Source organism: Pseudorca crassidens, chromosome 11 (assembly GCF_039906515.1).
Source record: "Pseudorca crassidens isolate mPseCra1 chromosome 11, mPseCra1.hap1, whole genome shotgun sequence".
Taxonomy (NCBI): Eukaryota; Metazoa; Chordata; class Mammalia; order Artiodactyla; family Delphinidae; genus Pseudorca; species Pseudorca crassidens.
This window is the reverse complement of record NC_090306.1, coordinates 80528756-80550401: the sequence shown is the minus strand read 5'-3', so window position 1 is coordinate 80550401 and position 21646 is coordinate 80528756. Positions and strand designations below refer to the sequence as shown.

Below are 21646 nucleotides of genomic sequence, written 5' to 3'. Positions count from 1 at the left end.
TATGAAGCACTTAGGTCCATTTAGAAAAATAGTGACAAAGAGGGACTTAAAACAAAATAGAGGAAGAAAAAGATGGGCAGTTTTTTCATTTTAAAGTCTGTGCTTAACCAACTTAGCCCTGAGTTTTGTTTCCCAGTCTGCTCCGTCTCGCTGCCCTCATGATTACTTTCAAGTCATGACTGACCCTTCCATGCTGTGGATTGAGAGGGTTTCTCAACTGCTTCTCATCAGAAAGCGAGATGCTCTTTTAAAAAATGTTGTACTGGGGCTTCCCTGGTGGCGCAGTGGTTGAGAGTCCGCCTGCCGATGCAGGGGACACGGGTTCGTGCCCCGGTCCGGGAAGATCCCACATGCCGCGGAGCGGCTGGGCCCGTGAGCCATGGCCGCTGAGCCTGCGCGTTCGGAGCCTGTGCTCCGCAACGGGAGAGGCCACAACAGTGAGAGGCCCGCGTACCGCAAAAAAAAAAAAAAAAAAAAGTTGTACTTTATGTTTTCAGATGATATTTTCCTTCCTGAGCAAGGAATGGGGCTGTTTGCTGGAGAACCTGACTTGACTCATAGAAGAGCAGATTCAAAACAGGAGAAGATATTTGCAAATCATGTATCTGACAAGGAAACTGTATCCAGAATATATATGGAACTATTACAACTTCACAGTAAAGTCAACCCATTTTAAAACAGGCAAAAAGGCTTTCAGCAGCTGAGAAGCTGGGGAGATCCCGCTGGACCCGGAGCTCACTGTCCTCCCGGCACTTCGACCCCCCCGCACACCGCAACCCGAAGCCCCTCAGTGAACTGGATTGATTTCCCCCCCTACCCCTGGAAAAAAAAAACAGGCAAAGGATTTGAATAGGCATTTCTCCAGAGAAGATATACAGATGGCCAATAAACACATGAAAAGATATTCAGCATCACTAGTCCTTAGGGAAGTGCAAATTGAACCATAATGAGAGACCATTTCACACCAACAAGAATGGCTAAAATTAAAAAGACAGACAACAACAAGTATTGATGAGGTTTGGGGAAATTTGAGCCTTCATATACTGCTAGTGGGATCGTAAAATGGTGCAGCCACTTTGGAAAACAGATTGGTATGTCTTCAAAATGCTAAACGTAGAATGACCATATGGCCCAGCATTCCACTCTTAGACCGAAAAGAAATGTAAACGTATGTCCACACAAAAATATGCATGGGTTGTCTTCTTATTGTTGAGTTGTGAGGGTTTTTAAAAAATACAGTTCAGATCCAAGTACCTTGTCATATGTATGATTTGCAAATATTTCCTGCCATCTTGTCTTTTTACTCTGTTGATGATGGCTATTTTTACATTGATGCCCAAAGTTTTAAATTTTGATGAAGTCTTAACTTGTTTGTTTTTCTCTCTTGTCACTTGTGCTTTTGGTTCTGTATGTTTGTGTGTTTTTAAAAATTTATTTATTTTATTTATTTATTTTTGGCTGTGTTGGGTCTTCGTTGCTGCACGCGGGCTTTCTCTAGTTGCGGCGAGCAGGGGCCACTCCTCGTTGAGGTGCGTGGGCTTCTCATTGCAGTGGCTTCTCTTGTTGCCGAGCACAGGCTCTAGGCGCGTGGGCTTCAGGAGTTGTGGCTTGCGGGCTCTGGAGCGCAGGTTCAGTGGTTGTGGCGCACGGGCTTAGTTGCTCCGCGGCACACGGGATCTTCCCAGACCAGGGCTTGAACCCGTGTCCCCTGCATTGGCAGGCACATTCTTAATCACTGCGCCACCAGGGAAGCCCTGATTCTGCATGTTTTTGAAGTACTAAAAGTATTAGCTTATTTTATATTCTGGGCTGATTGGTTGCTGTAATATACAAGAGGAGCTAGCTGTGAGTAATTGAATAATTAATATACCTTGTAGAGAAGAGTAACAAGCCCACAGGACTCTGAGGTTCAGTGTATTGATGGTTTTCCTTGTTTACCTTTGTGTGTGTGTATCACCACTTCACCCCAGCACTTAGAATGGTGTTGTGTGTGTACTAGATACTCAAAAAATACTTGTTGATTAAATCTAGAAAGGAAAATTTATTTTTGCTAAAGACCTCAACTGTATTTTTTTGGGAGGGTCTTGAAGTTCAAATCTTAGCTCCACTTACTGTGTGGCATTTCCTAAGCCACTTAACCTCCTTGAACCTCAGTTTCCACATCAGTAGGAGAAAGACAATACTGTGTATTTGGAGGATTGTTGTAAAAATCACATATAAAACCCTTTGCACGTGTAGAGATTCCAAAAATAGCAATTACTGTTTATATCAATTATTTGATCTATGTCTCAGTTTCTCCCTTTAGTAGGAGAAAATTCATGAGATTGTGCACTCAATCCTTCCCTGCTTCCTTTGATAAGTAAAAGAGTCTATTTCCCAGACCCTCAAAAGAACCTTCCTTGGTCCCTGACTGTCTGTATTTTTGTGGAATTCATGTTGAAGGAACTTTGAGTCTATCAGCTAGTTGCACTATCTAATAAGGTAGCCATAGGCCACACGTAGTTATCTAAGTTAAAATTAACTAAAGTTGAACTTTCAGTTCCTCAGTTGTACGAGCCACATTTCAAGGGCTGAATAGCCATATGTGGCTACTGGCTACCACACTGAACAGTGCTTATACAGAACATTTTCTTCATTGCAGAAAGTTCTATTGGACAGTGCTGGAGCAAAATGGTGGGCAATTTTATGTGACTTTCTGTTCAACTGCAGAGCCTGTGACATAAGTCTTTTCTATAGACTCATCCAAGTAGCCCCTTCCCCACACCTGTCCTACCCCACTTAGGGGATTCTCAGGCTCAAGGACCTTGAATGCTTTAGAATATGGGAAACAACGAGTTACATAACCGAGGATGGTTTTATTCTTTGTTATTTCAGAAATTTCACATTTGTCTCTGTTGCTGCTGTGCCTTTTTAGTAAGTTTGGTCATTAGGGAGGCCAGTAGGGGGCCCTTTTGGACAGTTATGGTTGGATGAATATCATAGTGACCTGAGGAGGAGGGAAGATGCTTCCCCACATCCCTAATTTTCTGTGAGGTGTTGGGTGCTGGGATAAAACTACATTGCAAACAGATATTCAGGATTCTGGAAAAATTTTTTTATAAATTTATTTATTTTTGGCTGTGTTGGGTCTTCGTTACGGTGCACGGGCTTTCTCTAGTTGCCGCGAGCGGGGGCTACTCTTCGTCGTGGTGCGTGGGCTTCTCATTGTCGTGGCTTCTCTTGTTGCAGAGCACAGGCTCTAGGCGCGCGGGCTTCAATAGTTGTGGCATGTGGGCTAAGTAGTTGTGGCTCACAAGCTCTAGAGCGCAGGCTTAGTAGTTATGGCGCACAGGCTTAGTTGCTCCGCGGCATGGGGGATCCTCCTGGACCAGGTCTCGAACCCGTGTCCCCTGCATTGGCAGGCGGATTCTTAACCACTGCACCACCAGGGAAGCCGAAATTTTTTCCAGTTATAGAATTAAGATAATGTTCTAGAGATTGGAGTCTTTGGAGATAGTTTGACAAGGAAGCCCTGAGCATTCCTCTCTGCTTGGGACTGATTTAAGCTGACCTCAGTGAATTTCTTCCTAAAGACTTTGGACATGTTCTGGTTAGATTGTAACGCACCTGCATTCTTCTCCTGGACTTAAAAAATAGGAGGAGAATTAAATTCTTTTTGTTGACAGGACTGCTCTTACATTATCTTTCCTGTTACTCTCAGCATCTTCTGAAATCATGCTTTCTGTGAGCCACTCCTAGAATTTATGGGCGCTTTCCTGGATGTGGGACACACCTCAGATGTATCCTGAGGATAGTTTCTTTTTGACTTGATCCAAGGCATGAAAACATGCATTGAATGAGAGGCCATGGGAATGCGTAGGGTTAACATTCTTTCCCATCTGCTTTTAAATAAGTGTTGACTTTGCCAGGCCAAGCAAATGAGCCTGCAGTCATTCCTAAGTGGGAAGAAGTGGTTAATTTTAGACTGTTTCAGTATTCCCAAAACTGAAATTCTTGTACGTATATTTTGGGAAAAAGCATGTGTGTGGTTGGTTTCTTGTTGACTGAAAGAAAAACGCATAATGTAAATCTGTGAATTAAGTTTTATTTGAGGGCCTTACTGAGGACTGTAGCCTGGGAGACAGCCTTTCAGATAGCTCTGAGGAACAGCTCCAAAGAGGTAAGTGGGGAGTCAGAATATACATGAAATTTTTGCTGGAAAAAAACCCATGTAGTTCAACATGAAAATATTACTGCTAATCACAAAGAACAGCATCTCAAGTTAAGTGCTTTTCTATTTATGACACAATTCGGGAATCTGGGGTCATTGAAATTTCTCCTTAGATATGTGTCTTAAGATCTAGGGGCCAGTCAGTGGGATACGCTTCCTGTTTTTCTCCATTCTGAATTCCCCTCAGGCACATTGTCAGTGGGTAACTGCAGTGGCTAATGGATTGATCCTCATAGAACTGGTATGGCAGGCAACATTTATTTCTTTACATTCTCAACCAGTGGACGAAGCACAACTAAACAGGGTTCTTTCTTGGAAGGAGCTCAGGACCTTTTGATATGTTGGTGGGCACTGTGGCTTTCAGGAAGAGAATGTAGTACGTATTTCCCACACTTGACCTTGGGACCCTTGTATGACCCAGCACCTTGGGGACCAGCAGCCTGCAGGACACCCTTTGGGAATTTCTGGCTGAAGGACGGTGTTTGGAGAAACAGGGAAACGCCCACTGTGGGAGAGTGCAAATGGAGCAATTTTGTAAATACTTCTGCTTTCTGTTTCTCAGTTGTGTCGCAGTTTTTGTTTCTCAGAGATTATTTTTAACCCAAACTGTAGTCATTTGAAGTCTCATACACTCGCAGGCCCTTATCAGATGAAAGTGCCCCACACCTGCCGAATCAGGACCATTGTCTGGCCTGTAGAGAAGGTAAAAATTACTCTCTGAATTGTTTTTTAAAAGGAACCTTTCAGTGAGGCTGCTAACTCACTTCTTTTGGGCACACATTTAGGGTCTGCTAAATATCTATTTCTGCTTCAAGGTACAATCACTTTCTAAGAAACAAATAATTTACAGGCAAATTTTACATGATGAGAATCCATGAATGACTTTTAGGAGATACCTAAAGCTTTGAGGGCAAATTTTGTTGTCAAGGGGATAGATTATATGTGCATCTTGCTTCTATTAATACTTTTCTGGGCAGATTAACTAAATGAACTTCTATTTAACTTGGGTAATAGTCTTAGCCAAGACAGTGCCTGATAATAATGACAACAATAATAGTAGCTAACATTTCTTAAGTGGTCACTGTCTTCCAGGCACTGTCCTAAGTATAATACTATACATGTGTTAACTCATTTAATACTCACAAGAATTCAGTGAGGTAGCTGTTATTTTTGGCACTTTATAAATTGGAAAGTATAGGCATTCTATAATAGTGAAGGCCAGAATTAATTATTGGTTCTGTGTTCATACCAATGAATAACAAAGCATATTTTACAGTACATTTTTTAAAAATGCGGAGCGGGCTTCCCTGGTGGCGCAGTTGTTGAGAATCTGCCTGCCAATGCAGGGGACATGGGTTCGAGCCCTGGTCTGGGAGAATCCCACATGCTGCGGAGCGACTAGGCCCGTGAGCCACAGCTACTGAGCCTGCGTGTCTGGAGCCTGTGCTCCGCAACAAGAGAGGCCGCGCTAGTGAGAGGCCCGCGCACCGCGATGAAGAGTGGTCCCCGCTCGCCGCAACTAGAGAAAGACCTCGCACAGAAGTGAAGACCCAACACAGCCAAAAATAAATAAATAAAATAATAAAATAAATTTATGAAAAAAACCCAATTTGGAGCAAGTACTAATTTTCATAAAATTCTATGTACTATGTAGTACACAACTGATTTTGCAATTAATTTTTTCTTCTTAAGGTATCTATCTTACATCTTATAACTTCTACTTTGGAATTTTTAGATGTCAGTAGATGCTGTAAAAATAGAATTTACTTATGTATTTATTCAACAGCTGGTTTCTGTGTTTGATGCTAGGAACACAAAGATGATTGAGGCACAGTCCCTGTCCTCATAGAGATGTCATCAAAGGGGGAAGAGGAATAATCACCCAAAGCTATCATTTCTGAAGCCATGAAAGGGAAAGTGATTTCTTGCATTTTATTTTAAAAAGTCAAAGAGAAAAAGTCTCTAGGCTGCAGTGGGACAGGAAGCTGGGTAGAAACCACAGGTCTTAGTTTTTTTTTCTAGCTTTATTGAGATATTATTGACATATAACATATGTAAGTTTAAGGTGTACAATGTGATGATTTGCTATGTATATATGTTATACATATAGTGAAACGATTGCCAAAATAAGGTTAGTTAACACCTCCATCCCCTCTCATAATTACCCTTTTTTATGTGTGGTGATATCATTTAAGATTGACCCTCTTAACAACTTTCAGGTATGTAATACAGTACTGTTAATTATAGTCACCATGCTTTATCTTAGTTCCCCATCTTACAGCTAGAAATTTGTATCCTTTGACCAGCATCTCCCCAGTTTCCCAATCTCTCAGCCTCTGGCAGCCACCATTTTACTCTATTTCTACGAGTTTGGCTTTTTAAGATTCCACCTATAAATGAGAACATGCAGTATTTGTCTTTCCCTGTCTGACTTATTTCACTTAGCGTAATGTCCTCGAGGTCCATCAAATGACTCTTGAAGTGTTCTGCAGCCCTGGCTTAATTCCACCCAGAGCTGCCAGCCTCCGGTTGAAGCATGTTGCTGCTCCTGAATGCAGGCTTCTGACCGCTGGAGAGACGGGTCATCAGGGAGAGCAAACCACGTGCTGTGAAAGAATACCAGGGGCCCCTCAATGATCTCCTGAAGCATCCTCTCCGGGGCAGGGTCAGGGGTACTTTTTGTAATACAGATGGAGAGACAAAAGCCGAGGCTGCAGCGGGGAGTTCTCCTGTGACAAGCAGTGAGAAAGGCTGGCAATACACTCGCCCCTGATGGGCTTCCTTTGACACAGGGTTTGGGGTATTCTGCATGGGAAACACCGGGCCAGGGCCCTGTTACCCATGTTAGGCCCTGGCCTCAAAGCCCATGCTTCCTTGGTTGAATCAGCCTTTAAAGGAAAACAAGTGGAAGGGGAAGGGGTATGGAGGCAGCGTCTCCCTGGGAAATTCTGCACAAAGAGCCATTTTATTTGTTTGTTTGTTTTTGTGGTACGCAGGCCTCTCACTGTTGTGGCCTCTCCCGTTGCGGAGCACAGGCTCCGGGCACGCAGGCTCAGCGGCCATGGCTCACGGGCCCAGCCGCTCCGTGGCATGTGGGATCTTCCCGGACTGGGGCACGAACCCCTGTCCCCTGCATCGGCAGGCGGACTCTCAACCACTGCGCCACCAGGGAAGCCCCAAAGAGCCATTTTAAGTTGGTAGGTAGGGCTCCGAGCTCTTGGAAGAGCCAAATCTTACAGCCAACCCAGGCCCTTACTGTAGCCTGAAACATGCCTCTCCCACCCCACAAATCCACCTTTCTGCTTTGTGTGCTGTGATAATTAATTATGCATTCATCTGTTGGGTTGTACTCTTCAAAGATAGGATACTCCTTAGATAAAATGAACCACTGAAAGGAATGTTGGGAGGTTCTTGTTTTTCAGTGTGTGTTGAGTGCCTCATATATGCCAGGCATTCTAAGTACTTTTCATGTCCTTAACTCATTTAAGTAGCACCACAGCCCTGTAGGTGTGTGTTACTATCCCCATTTAACAGACGGGGAAACTCAATCTCAGAGAGGTTGAATGACTTGTCCAAACCAAGACTCATATCGGGAAGTCTGGTTTTGGAAGGCAGTGGTTTTGTTTCTGCCTCAGACAGGAATCTAGTTAAATCATTCTGAGAAGATGGAGATCATTTTTTTAAAAACTCATCTAGGTACACAGCTCTAATTAAACGAAGAAACAAAAAGCTCATCTTTACTAGTGTGGCTCTTATGTGATGATTTGTCTTTGGATATGACCCAGAGACTTGGGTCATTTTTGGCTCCTAGGTCTCTGGCCCGGGTGACTGGGTGATGGTGGTGAGGAGTGACCAGGGACTTAAGGAATTAACTTGCATGGTTTTTACCTCTAGGTCAGGAGTCTGACATGAATACAATGTGATATAATATAGTTCCAAATCAGAGGGGCCTGGAATGACTCAAGATAAGAATAGTAACCCCGTTCCTGCCTCTGCCCAAAACCCCCGAGCTTCAGTGACCCACCTCCTTCTCCATCTATGATTACCTATCAGAATGTAAACTTAGGTTTTTGTCTGTAATGTTTATTCCTGTTTCCCCAGTACTTGGCACATTAAAGGTACTCAGTATTTGTTGAACAGATGACTAAATGAATGAATAAATCTCATATGGCTAACCATTTTAGCTTTCTCGGTAGCAACATGGGAGTTTATATCCTGTTATATATCCTGTGGCTACAGCAATGATGGAAAGACACAGACACACTAATTCTGGTTTAGAAGAAAGCTTTAGGAGCTAACTGCATTATTACTCTGTCGACTGAAATAAAAATGCACAGTGTGAAAGCTGTGAGTTTCAGTTTTATCTGGGGACTTTCTGAGAACTATAGCCTGGGAGACAACCTCTCAGATAGCTCTCAGGAACCACTGCGAAGAGGTGGGGAGGTTAGTATGTGATTTTGGCGAAGGGGGTACGTGCAACCAAGCACACATTCTGGTAGGAGCTTGCCGATAGTCAGGAGGAACAGACATCTTAGTTTATGGTTTTAGTGCTTTTCCAAGTATGGGAAGATGAAAGAATCCAGGTTTATAAAAAGTTTCTCCTGAAAATATCTATTTGAAGGAGTGTTCTGCCAGTTTTCCCAGAGCACAGAGCGCCTCTTTCCTGATCTCATCCCTGAACTCCTTTCAGGCTGTGTTAAAGGTCAGCTGCTGCAGTGACCTAATCCTTGTAGAGCTGGATGGCATTCTTTAGTTGGCAACTCTGATGGAAGACTTTAAAAAAAAAAGAAATACCAAAATATTGATTAGGTTTTACACTTGTTCTAAATCTTAGATAAGAATTATCTGCATCTGATAGGAAATGGATTGATTTGACTGTGGAATAAGGTAAAGAATATTAAATTTTATTTATTGCTACAGCTGTAGACCTTGCTAGAACCTCAGTTATGCCTCTCAGGGCTTTTTTAGATGATTGTATGATTATAAGAAGAGCTAATATTTAGTAGACTTTACCTGTGTTCCAGGGTTGGTTCTAAGTGCTTTACATGTATCCACATTTATTCCTCACAACAGCCTCATGAAGTAGGTACTATTATTATTCCCATTTTACAGATAAAGAAACTGAGGTATTGAACGATTGCCCAAAATTACACAGGCAGTAAATGATAGATCCAAATTAAAACCTGGGTAGGTTAGCACAAATCTGTTTCTTTATTCTTGTACTCTAGTGTCTTTGATATTCAGAGTACTTTGAAAAATCTTGTTAAGCAAAGGAGAGCCTATTTCTTTGAGGAAAAAGAAAAAAAATATTTTCTGCCACTCTTCTCCTCTCATATTATTCCCTCTGTCTGAAATGCACCCCTCTATAGTCTGGCTCTTCTAGAAAATATCTAAATATCTAGAAAATATTAAAAATTTTTTCAGGGACTTCCCTGGTGGTCCAGTGGGTAAGACTCTGCGCTCACAACGCAGGGGGCCCAGGTTCAATCCCTGGTCAGGGAACTACAATAGATTCCCACATGCCACAACTAAGAGTTCACATGCCACAACTAAAGATCCCACATGCTGCAATGAAGATCCCGCATGCTGCAATGAAGATCCCGCATGCCGCAACTAAGACCCGGCACAACCAAATAAATAAATAAATATTTTAAAAGATTTTTTTTCAACTCAATCAGGATAAAGCTGGTATGGTTTGAGGTGATTTCAACCTTTTTTCTTATTTGATTTAATAATTTTTCCACAGTGACACCATATTTCTTATAAACTTTATTTTAAAATTAGCATTTGAAATTGAAAGAAAATTTACAAGCAGCCACATAGCACAGGGAGATCAGCTCAGTGCTTTGTGACCACCTAGAGAGGTGGGATAGGGAGGGTGGGAGGGAGGGAGATGCAAGAGGGAAGAGATATGGGGATATATGTATATGTATAGCTGATTCACTTTGTTTTAAAGCAGAAACTAACACGCCATTGTAAAGCAATTATACTCCAATAAAGATGTTAAAAAATACTAAAAAAAAAAAGAAAGAAAACTTACAATAATCTAGTTTGACTAATACCAACCTAGTTTCAGTAGTATACACTTTGCTCCTCTACATCTCTGTTCCTCCCCCTTTACGTTGTTATTGTCACAGATACCCCTTTATACGTTGTGTGGCCAATAACATAGATTTGTCTTGTGTACTTGCCTTATAAGTAATATAGGAAAAAAGAGGAGTTATAAATCAAAAGTACAATAATTCTGGTTTTTATATTTACCTGTGTGGTTACCTTTACCAGTGTTCTTTATTTCTTCTTATGGCTTGGAGTTTCTTTTCATTTTAGCCTTTTATCATTTCTCAGGGAAGGCATGTGGGATCTTCCCGGACCGGGGCACAAACCCGTGTCCCCTGCATCGGCAGGTGGACTCTCAACCACTGTGCCACCAGGGAAGCCCAAGTAATGAACTCTTTTATCTTTCATTTATATAGACATAATTTCTCTTTCATTCTTGGAGGATAGTTTTGTCAGACGTAGAATTCTTGGTTGACTATTTTTTCTTTCAGGACTTTAAATATTATTCCACTGTTTTCTGGCCTCCATGATTTCTGATGACAAATCAGCTGTTAATTTATTGACACTCCCTTGTACATGAAGAGTCACTTCTCTATGCTCTTAAATTTTTCTCTATTTCTTTGGGTTTTGACATTTTGCCTATAATGTGTTTCCATGTGGATCTCTTTGACTCTATCTTTCTTGGAGTTTGTTGTGCTTCTTGCATGTATATATTCAGACGTAGGAAACGTTTTGGCTGTTATTTCTTTAGATACACTTTCTGCTCCTTTCTCTTCTTCTGGGATTTCCACAGTGCATATGTTGGTTTGCCTGATGGTGTCCCACAGCTCCCGTAGGCTCTGTTCACTTTTCTTCCCTCTTCCTGCTGCTCAGATTTGATCATTTCAATTTTTCCAGTTTTCAAGTTTGCTGATTCTTTTTTCTGCTTGTTCAAATCTGCTGTTGAATCCCTCTAGTGAATTTTTCATCTCAGTCATTATACTTTTAACCTCCAGAATTGACTTCCTTTTTATAATTTTTATCTTTTTGTTGATATTCTCATTTTGTTCATACCACATTTTTCTTATTTCTTTTAATGATTTGTTCATAGTTTCTTTTAGTTCATTGAATAGATTTTTAACAATATATAGTGGTATAACGTGGTAACTCTGGAAATCTCATTCTCCCGCTCCTCAGGGATTGCTGATTTTTTCCTTGGTGTTGTTGAGGGCTGATGCTCTCCATTTGTGACTTTTCCACACTATTTTTTTGCAAATATGCATTTCTTGTTGTGTCTGCTCACTGAATTATCTTGGAGGTCAGTCAGTGGCCTGACAAAGGTATCTTTAAATGTGTAGCTCCAAAAAGGAGGGTTGGGACTTCCTTGGTGGTCCAGTGGTTAACACTCTGTGCTTCCACCGCAGGGGGCATGGGTTTGATCCCCAGTCAGGGAAGTTCCACATGCCACGTGGTATGGCCAAAAAAAAAAAAAAAAAAAAAGAGGGATTTTTTTTTTGTGTGTGTGTGTGTGTCTCTTAAAATTTTCCAGTGGATGCCACCAGTAGAAGCTGCTGCCGCTGAGAGGGCTACAACCAAGGCAAGCATCTGTGTCAGTCCCTCAAGCACCACCAGGCCAACCAGAAAGCATAACCCCAAATTTTAGAGGATGAGGTCCCCACTGCCTATCCTGGCACCAGCCTGCCATTCTAGGAATGTGAACTGCTCTCCCCACAGCTGTGACGGGCCTGAGGAATGGCTGGTAGCCGGTTTACCCACGGTGCTCACTTATGAAAGCTCAACAGCCTCTCTCTTCGTCAGGCATTGTAAGTGTCCAGTTAGGTTCCAGGCTTCCCACATAGTTGATTCTGATCACTTCTTCCACCTCAGTGTTGCTTGGGTGGAGGGAAGACCCCTAGAGCTTTCTGCTGTGCCATTTTGTATGACATCACTCCTGAAAGCCTTGTGTTAAATGGGGAAAACTTGGTCTTCGTAGCAGAAGGGGCATCTACAAGGAGAAGCACCAGACAGATGCTCCCTTTCTTCCATATCTATTGGGTACCCAGTGGGGTCCCTGCCCTCAAGGAGCTCACTGGAGGGGACAAAAGGCAGGTAGAATGGAAAACTTACAATTCCACAGAAATGCTAAAAGTGCTGCAGTAGCAAGAGGGAGCAGATAGGGGGATATATGTATACGTACAGCTGATTCATTTTGTTATAAAGCAGAAACTAACACACCACTTTAAAGCAATTATACTCCAAAAAAGATGTTAAAAAAAAATAAAAGTGCTGCAGTAGAAGAAAGGACAAAATGCCCAGAGGACAGAGGAGGGAGGGCTTAGGGCTGTGGTAAAAATAAGGGAAAGCTTTTTTCTCCAGACATACCACAGCATTTTGTTAGCTGGAGGTCCAGACAGAGGGTAGTAAGTGCAGGCCCCCCACTCTCAGCTTCCTTTATTGCATGTCTTCTTGCTGCCCTCTGCTTCCTCACATCCTGTTCACGCCTGGACCTCACTCCTGTCACACTGTCTCCCTCACTGTCATTGAAACTGCTCTTTTCTGCTTCAGTGTCAGCACTCAGAAGCCTTCCCTCACCAGCCTATTCAAAATGGCACATCTTCCTCTATCCTCTTACTTTGCTTTATTTTCCTTCATAGCTGGGGCACTCTGTGGCATTATATTTATGAATGGGCAAGTGATATTCATTTATTCAACTGATGCTGATTGAATACTACCACGTGCCAGGCACTGCTCTAGGCTTGGGAGACAAGTGGACAAGACCAAGTCCCTGATTTCATGGGGTCTACGTTCTAGTGTGGAGAGGCAGATGGAAACCAAATAAACAAGTAGGGTCATTTCTGGTAGTGGTAAGTGTACAAGGAAAATAAAGTAAGGCATTGAGATAGAGTGACGGTCGGCTGGGGGAGAACCACTTTCAAATGGGTGGTCAGGGAAGGCCTCTCTGTGAAGGTGATACTTGGACTGAGACTTCAATAATGAGAAAAAGCCAGTTCTTATGGGTTGAATTGTACACCCTAAAAAAATCATATGTTGAAGTTCTACCCCCCAGTACCTCTGAATGTGACTTTATTTGGGAATAAGGTCATTGCAGCTCTAACTAGTTGAGGTGAGATCATAATGGAGTAGAGTGGACCTCTACTCCAATGTGACTGGTATCCTCATAAAAAGCGGAAATTTGAACACAGACAACACACAGGGAGAAGGCCGTTTGAAGGTGAAGGCAGAGATCTACAAGCCAAGGCATACCTGAGATTGCCAGCAAATTACCAGAAGCTAGGAGGGAAGATGAGCAGATTCTCCTCTCTCAGACTTCAGAAAGAACCAACCTTGCTGACATCTTGATCTTGAACTTCTAGCCTTCAGAACTATGAGACAATACATTTCTGTTGTTTAAATCACCCAGTTTGTGATACTTTGTTACAACAGCCCTAGGAAACTCATGTACCAGCCTTGGAAAGTTATGGGTCTGGGAATATAGTGTTTCCAGCAGAGGAAACAGCAAGTGCAAAGGCCCTGAGGTAGGGACTATATTAACCAGCTTGCTCACTGTATTGTAAGTATTTGTTTCCTTATGTGCCCTGCTTCCTTAGACTGTGAGTTCCTTTAGAACAAAGGCAGTGTCTTATTTGTCATTATTCCCCTGTGACTAGCACAGTACCTGACACAGAATGGGTGCTCAGAAGATGCATGTGTAATCTATGAACATATATGTTCCTTTAGCTGTAAATCTACCTTATTGTTTAGGATGTAGCTTATATTTCTTCAGTTCATCCTGATGATGTTAAATGCCTAGTTAAATTTATTCCTTGGGCTTTTTCTGCTGCAAGTTATAGGGACTAATAGCTTAAATAATAAGGTAGAAATTAATTGACTCATGTATACAGGACTTAGAAAAGCAGGAATTAGCACATGCTTCAGGTACAGGTAGATCCAGGGACTCATACATCCTATTCCATACCTCCTTCTATCTAGTCATCTCTCATTTTGGCCCCCGTCCAACGTTGGCCCCTCTGCTCTAAGCACTTTTTTATGCCTCCGTATAGTGAGGTACAAGGGCCCTCACCACTTTGAAGTCATAACCTTGCAGCTGTCAGTCCAAGAGAGGATAAGGACAGTTTCTTCCTAGCTTCAATAGAATAAATCTCAGAGGTGGACTCTGCCTGGTTATTTTGGGTCACATGTGCCCACTTTTGTGGCTGAGGGTAAGGTAGGGGGCAGATTCAACCTGTCCAGAGTCACATAGAGTTGAGGGAGAGGAGCAATTCCCAAAAGAATAACAACACACACCCGTCTCTCTGAAATCAGGAAACGTGCATCAGGGAGAGTGTACCATAGTGGTTATGAGCACAGGCTCTGGAACTGCACTGCCTGGGTTCAAACCCTGGCTCTGACACTTGCCAGCTGTTGGACCTTGGGCACGTTACTCTTTGTGCCTCAGTTTCCCCAGCTGTAAAGGGGAATAATGATGGTGCCCACTCAGAAGGTGTTGTGAGGATGAAGTGGGCAATCCACATAAAGCCCTTGGAACAACGTCTGGCATGGGGTAAGTGCAATCTATGTAAATGTTACTTCTTGTTGTTATAAAGTACTGCATTGGTAAGCGTAGAATAATTAGCTTTCTCCTGATTTATCTGTCCAATAACCCTATTTAAGAAGGGAATAAAGCTGACACTGTCCTGAATGCTGAAGTCATCCTTTCAGATTCACCCTTTTTTCTAGATAGTGTCTTTTTCTTATCCTTCCTCTTTTCTTCCAGTTGGCTATCTCCCTCTGTGTTATTTTAGATCTGAACAGCTGGTTCATTTACCTATCAGCCAGTTCTTGACCCCTCAAGACTTCTGCCTTTAAAACCGACATTCACATATCTTGTTAGAACGTTTAAGGTGGCCTGATTTGTTAGTCTTTATTAGAAAATGGATACATTGTCATTAGGCACAAACTGAAGAAGGGAATATTTTACTGCAGCAGGTAGGACTTGAGTTTGGGATATATAAGCCCTCCAAATTTTGAGACCCAAAGCCTTCAGATAAAGTCTAATAATAATAATAATAATAGTTAATATATATTGAGTGCTTCCTCTTTGCCAAGCACTGCGCTAAGTGTTTTATGTGGATTATCTCATTGATCCTTACAGAAATCTTACTAGGTGGCTAACTTATCCTTTCACAGATGAGCAAACCAAGGATCTGGGAAGTTAAATAAGTTGGCAAAATCCTTCTAGATAGTAGAGCAGTGGACCTGTGACTTAGACCCTTAGGCTCTTTCATGCTAGTGTCTGAGCTTTGACTTTTTTACTTGGTGACATCATTTGCCATTACAGAATCATGGTGGGTGAAAGACAGATTTCAAATTTGAAAAACCAAAAAAAAAAAAAAGAAAGAAAAAAAAATCAGACAGTACAACCTGCCAAAGATAAAAACAATAACATAGGCTGTTGATACGTAAAGACAGTTTCAAGAGTACCATAGGAATCCTGGCATGATTAGTTCCCCAACTTAAAAAAATATATATGTTAAAAATTAATTTACGTATAATTGAAACAATGTACTAATCCTAATTCAGATACTTTTTAAAAGTTAGTTTAAAGATTTCATATTTCCTCTTTGTTTTTCAGGACTGTGAAGTTTAAATGAGACACCACAATATATGCTTCCCCTTAAATGCTAAAATGACCCAGGTTTTTAGACGAGAGGAAAAGAAACTAGTGTCTGAGACAGTATTTCATCATTTTCTTCCCTCTCACAGAGAAATGGCTACTGTGTGTGCTCCGGTGTACCCAAATGTAGGGGGAGGAAAAAAACTTGTTTCCTCCACCCTCCTATGTTTTCCAGCTGGGCCCTGTAAATTAGACCGACAAAAGGCAGATTAATAAGAGAAAAGCAAACAAAAGTTTATTAACATGTGCATCATGCATACATGGGAGCACTCAGAGATGAGTAACTGAAGGGATTATATAGCATTTTAATAGGAGAACAGTAAATTTCTAGAGAAGTGACAAGACAAAGGAAAAGGACCTTGTGCTTCTAGGGTTGGCAACTTGTGGGAAGGTAAACGTATAAGGAAACTAACGGCAGATAAGGGCTAGTTTTAGCAAGGATAGTTATATAGAGCTCTCCGGTGCCTTCTTGGGCTGATAAGGGTCTAGAGTGTCTCAGTGATTAACTTCTGTCCTTCCTGGTAGGGAGGAGGGGGTGGGGACACCTTTACAAGTTTATGTCTTGCTCTTAGGCAAATAGGGGGAAGGCAGAGGATTTTTCTTGAATCTGCTTCTTCTCATTTGTCTTCAGCTCAGAATAATCCTGATGTTAAAGTAGCTTATTTTGGGGTGGCCTGTTCTGCTACTCTTCACAAGCTATGCATGGCGCATTAAAGATTAAATCATTTTTTCCACAAAGAATGCTTACTATGTTCTAGGCAGTGTTCTAGGTGTTGGAGATATGTCAATAACTAACACAATAAACCTTCCTCCCTCCCTGGAGCTTACATTCTGGTTGGGGAATATAGGCAGTAAAGAAATACATGAGTAAAATATAAAATACATCAGATGGTGACGTTTTTTGTTTTTGTTTTTTTTAAATTTTTATTTATTTATTTTTGGCTGCATTGGGTCTTCGTTGCTGTGCGCGGGCTTTCTCTAGTAGCGGCGAGCGGGGGCTGCTCTTCGTTACGGTGCGCAGGCTTCTCATTGCGGTGGCTTCTCCCGCTGCAGAGCGCGGGCTCTAAGGTGTGCGGACTTCAGTAGTTGTGGCGGGCAGACTTAGTTGCTCCGCAGCATGTGGGATCTTCCCGGACCAGGGCTCAAACCTGTGTCTCCTGCATTGGCAGGCGGATTCTTAACCACTGCGCCACCAGGGAAGCCCAGATGGTGAAGTTTTATGGAGAGAAATAAAGCAGGGTAGAGGGGAAGAGAGTGCTTTGAGGAGCAGATTGCAATTTAGAATGCTCAGGGTAAGTGATATTTGAGCAAATATGTAAGAAAGGTGAGGGAGTGAGCCTGTGGGTACCCAGGGAAGTGCTCCAAGTAGAGGGAATAGTAAGCGCCTAAACTGGGCTGGCTAGAGTGGCCGGGAGTTGGGAAGACTAACTGGAGACAAAGGCGGAGAGATCATTGGAAATGAGTGATGATACGAACCTGGAAGGACTCGTAAGTATTGTAAGGACTTTGCCTTTAACCCTCCGTAAAGTGGGAGTCAGAGAGACCCTGGCCTGAGCACCGAGATGGGTGTAGTGCCCATTTACTGCAGTGGGTCTTTGCTAAGGGCAGAGTTAGGTGGGAAATAAGAGCTTATCTGGGGGGCATGAAATGCCCATTAGACATCCTAGCAGAGATGTTAAGTAGGCAGCTGAATGTAAAAGTCTGGAGTTCCAGGATAGAGATACACTTTTGGGAGTCAGCAGCATGCAGATTGCATTTAAATCCATGAAACCGGATGAGAGCACCCAGAGAATTAGTGTAGACAGAGAGGTCTGGGACTAAACCCTGAGGCACTGCATGAGTTGGGGAGGCGAGGATGAAGCAGCAAAGCAGACTTGGAAGGAGCCTCACAATGAGGTAGAGGAAAATCTAGAAGAGAGGAGTATCTTGGAAGTCAAGTGAAGAAAATGTTTCAAAGAGGAGAGTGTGTTGACTCTGTCAAATGCCGCTGATCGCTCAGTCAGTCAGGATGACCAGAAATGGACCTCTGGCTTTAGTAATGGCCACTGGAGGTCATGAGTGCAATCGCATTGGAAGCTGACTGCTGGTTAATGCCATCCGTCAGGACTTTTCTCTGTAAAGTGGACTCAATTGTACACTCTGCAGCTTAGATTTGACTTATTTCTACTTTACCGAAAATGATTTCTCTACACCCGTGCTCAAAGATGTGCAGTTTTAGAACTGAAGGATATTCTAGTCCAGCCGCCTCGTCTCATGTCTGTGGAGAGCAAGACTTGAACAGGTTAAGTGATGCTAGCAGGTTTGCTCATGGTAGAACCTGAAGCCTGGCTTCGGAGCGCCAGGCCTGTTGTTTTGTCTGCCGCACCTGGCCTGCTCTGCCAAAGGTGCTGAAAGTCATAGAAAGTCAAATCTAGTGCATGGAGAGAGTGGCTCCTTCCTTGACCCCCAAATTCTTACCTTTCTCTCTCTGATAAGCCAGGTGAGCATAGTGCTTCAGGAGGCCCGGGAGTTCTTCAAAAACTGAAGAATCCCAGTTCTTCCACTCACTAGCTGTGTGACTTTGGGCAAGTTAATTCTCAGTGAGTCTCAGTTTCTTCATCTGCAAAATGTGGATAGTAATAACACCCTATTGAGTTGTGAGAATTAAAATGTTGCTTGCCTATAAAGTGCTTTGCATAGTGCCTGCCAGGACCTAATGAGTCTTCCATACATGGTGGTTCTTAAGATTATTAGGATATTGGAATTTTAGTTTCCAGGGCATTGCTCTTGTTAAAACCATCTCTAAAAATATATTTAATTGATGGCATTGCCTGGGGTTTATTTATGAAACAGATTGAGTAGAGTTATACCCACAAATGTGTTTGAATTTTCTTAAAGAAGTTACCAGATGTCTTTTTTTCCCCCCCGCCATACTTGCTGCTACTGGGGGAAAAACTCCAACAAAACAACTTAAAACAACGTACTGTGCACTCAGACCAAATACATAATTTGTTCCCCTTTCATCAGCACTGAAAAAGTAGAACTCTCCGTTTCCAGTTCCCCAGCTCGCCACCACTCATGCAGGAAGGTAGCAGCGAGCGGAGGCAGCTGGACGGGCCAGGGTTACCGAAGGGCTTTCTACCCTGGGGCTCAGTGTTGATAGGCCTTCAAGATGCTTAAGGGTTACTCTCACTATGTAGAACATCTTTGTGGTGTGCTGTTAGGAATAATGCAGATGTTTTCAAATGGATCTGCACCAACTAACTCTTCAAAACATACTCCAAAAATTAATCGACAGAGCCAATTAAGTGGTATCGTGAGGTTATAGATTTGCCTTCTTCAAATCAGCATCTGCTTAAAAAATTATTGACGAGCCTAAACCTTTAGCAATAGCAGCAAAGCATTTCTTAATTCCAAACCTTCCTTTCCGTCTTTCTTTTTTGTCAGTGAACTGTTTTCCTGCCGCAGCGTGTGTGCGTGTGTGTGTGTGTGCGTGCACGCGTGCACATGCACGTGTGTGTATAGAGAAGAACTTGAGATAGAAGAGGGCAGGGAGCATAAAGGAAAAGTGTGAGTTACAGAATATTTTTCAGAATTGTTGCAATTTTATTTCCTTAAGCACATACATGGACTTGAACTCACTCCGAAGTGTTCTGGCCTGTATTACTAGGATGAGACCTGATGTAGTGAATAGAAAAGACTAATGTGTTTAAATGGTAATTAATAGCATTATTTATTTACATTCATGCAATAAATACTGGAATTCCAATTATGTGCCAGACACACCAATAAATAATGATTTATGCTAAGCTCTTTTGATTAGCTTTAATATTATGAAAATGGAAAAAAAATTCCATGTTACAAAAGTACAGTAAAAAATGGGTTGCTTTTCCATGCCAGACCATCTATCTGATTTTCTTGACTTTACTTCCTGAGAATTTCACTGCATATCTACTTATGTATGTAGCTTCTTATTCATCATCTTGTTATTTTTCAAATAAATGGGATACTTTTTTTTTTTTTTTTTCCCGGTACGCGGGCCTCTCACTGCTGCGGCCTCTCCCGTTGCAGAGCACAGGCTCCGGATGCGCAGGCCCAGCGGCCATGGCCCACGGGCCCAGCCGCTCCACGGCACGTGGGATCCTCCCGGACTGGGGCACGAACCCGCGTCCCCTTCATCGGCAGGCGGACTCCCAACCACTGTGCCACCAGGGAAGCCCTGGGATACTTTTAAAGAGGGTTCCACCTCTTGCTTTTTTCATTCAGCAATCGCTCTTGTTAATATGTTAGCACCAACTGATCTACCCCAGTGGTTTTATTATAGTTGCATAGCATTCCACTGTATGGATGTACCATAATTTAATGTTCCAGTGTTCTAACTTATTTTAAATAGATACATTACTTCTTGCACTGCAGGGTTCTCTTTTAATGAGAATTATACAAAATAATGTCTCTGACTGCTACCCTAGTGCTGGGACATAAATGATTCACAATAAATATTTATAGAATGGATGAATAGATTTTGTTTATTCATGTCTTAGGCATATTGTATTCCTTTACAGATAATGAAAAAATAAAATTCAACACTAAGAATTATCACATATTCCAAATTAATGGAGTCCATGTTAATGAGGTTTGTGTCCTATTATATGCGTCCCTAGCACCTAGTTTCCACAGTGACATACTCAGTAAAAGTGTCCGTGGTGATGACAACATGAAGAGTTCTGTTGTCCATCGGTGCTAAGGGGGAAATGGTAGCTCTCTACAGATCAACAAACTCTGGGGCACATTTCATTCTGTCTGGCAGGTATTTTAGTTTGAATGAATCACAGAGGCCTTAAACTCAGACAATTCAAACTCTAGGAGTGTATGAACGTTGGTCAGATTGTTCTCAGAGTTTTTCAAGCCTTTAGGGATCTGACTCTGAAAACCCAAGAGCTGTATTGGGGTAGGGAGCTTCCATTCCTGTGGCAGAGACCCTCTGTGTCCCACCTTGGTTCAGTAGACAGGTGGTCTGCTTCAAGGTCATTGGACAAAATAGGTGTTTTGGAAATTGATCAGTTGTGTCTTGTCGGCCAATCAGATATCACAGGTGCTTGGAGGGCTCATGGTGGGTAAGGTTCCCTGCTAGCTGCCATGGAGGTCAATGAGATGTATACAGTACAGGCCATGTCCTGAGGAAGCTCTCCAGTTGCTTGGGGAGACATGACAACTACCCCCAGACAGCAAGCAATATGGTATATTTTGGCAGTAAAGAGCAGAGGTCCTGGTGTCAGACGGCCTGGACTCATGTCTCAAGCTGGACAAGCTGTGTGACCTTCCCACATTAGTTGATATCTTGTACCTCATTTTCCTCATCTGTAGAATGGAGGTAATAATAGTACTTACATCATTGTGAGAATAAATCCTTAGTCCATGAAAGGTGTTTGAGCACTGCCTGACACAGGAGTGCTTAGTAATTGTTAGTTGTTAGTTGTTGTTACCATAACCTACAGCGCTGCAAAATGGAAAAGGAGATGATAATAGCTACTGTTTTATAGAAACTCCCTACTGTTTTATAGTAACTCACTGGCTTATAAATGCCAGCCTCTGTGCTAAGTGCTTCACATTCAGTATCTCATCCAATCCTTAAAATGCCTTATGAAGTAAGATATTTTAAAGATGAGAAAACTGAGGCTCAGAGAGGTTAAGTAGCTGCCCAAGATCACATAGCTATTAAGTGTTTTGAATCTGTATCTCACTCAAAA

The 21646-nt window shown here is 42.3% G+C and overlaps 1 protein-coding gene and 1 non-coding gene across 3 annotated transcripts in view; both read left to right on the top strand.

Annotated features, from left to right (window-relative positions):
* TMCC3 (transmembrane and coiled-coil domain family 3) overlaps positions 1–21646 on the top strand; it is a 266192-nt gene that overhangs the window by 43729 nt on the left and 200817 nt on the right. The window lies entirely within an intron of this gene.
* Positions 9640–9712, top strand: TRNAV-CAC (transfer RNA valine (anticodon CAC)). The gene has a single exon. It is a non-coding gene; the product is annotated as a tRNA-Val (tRNA).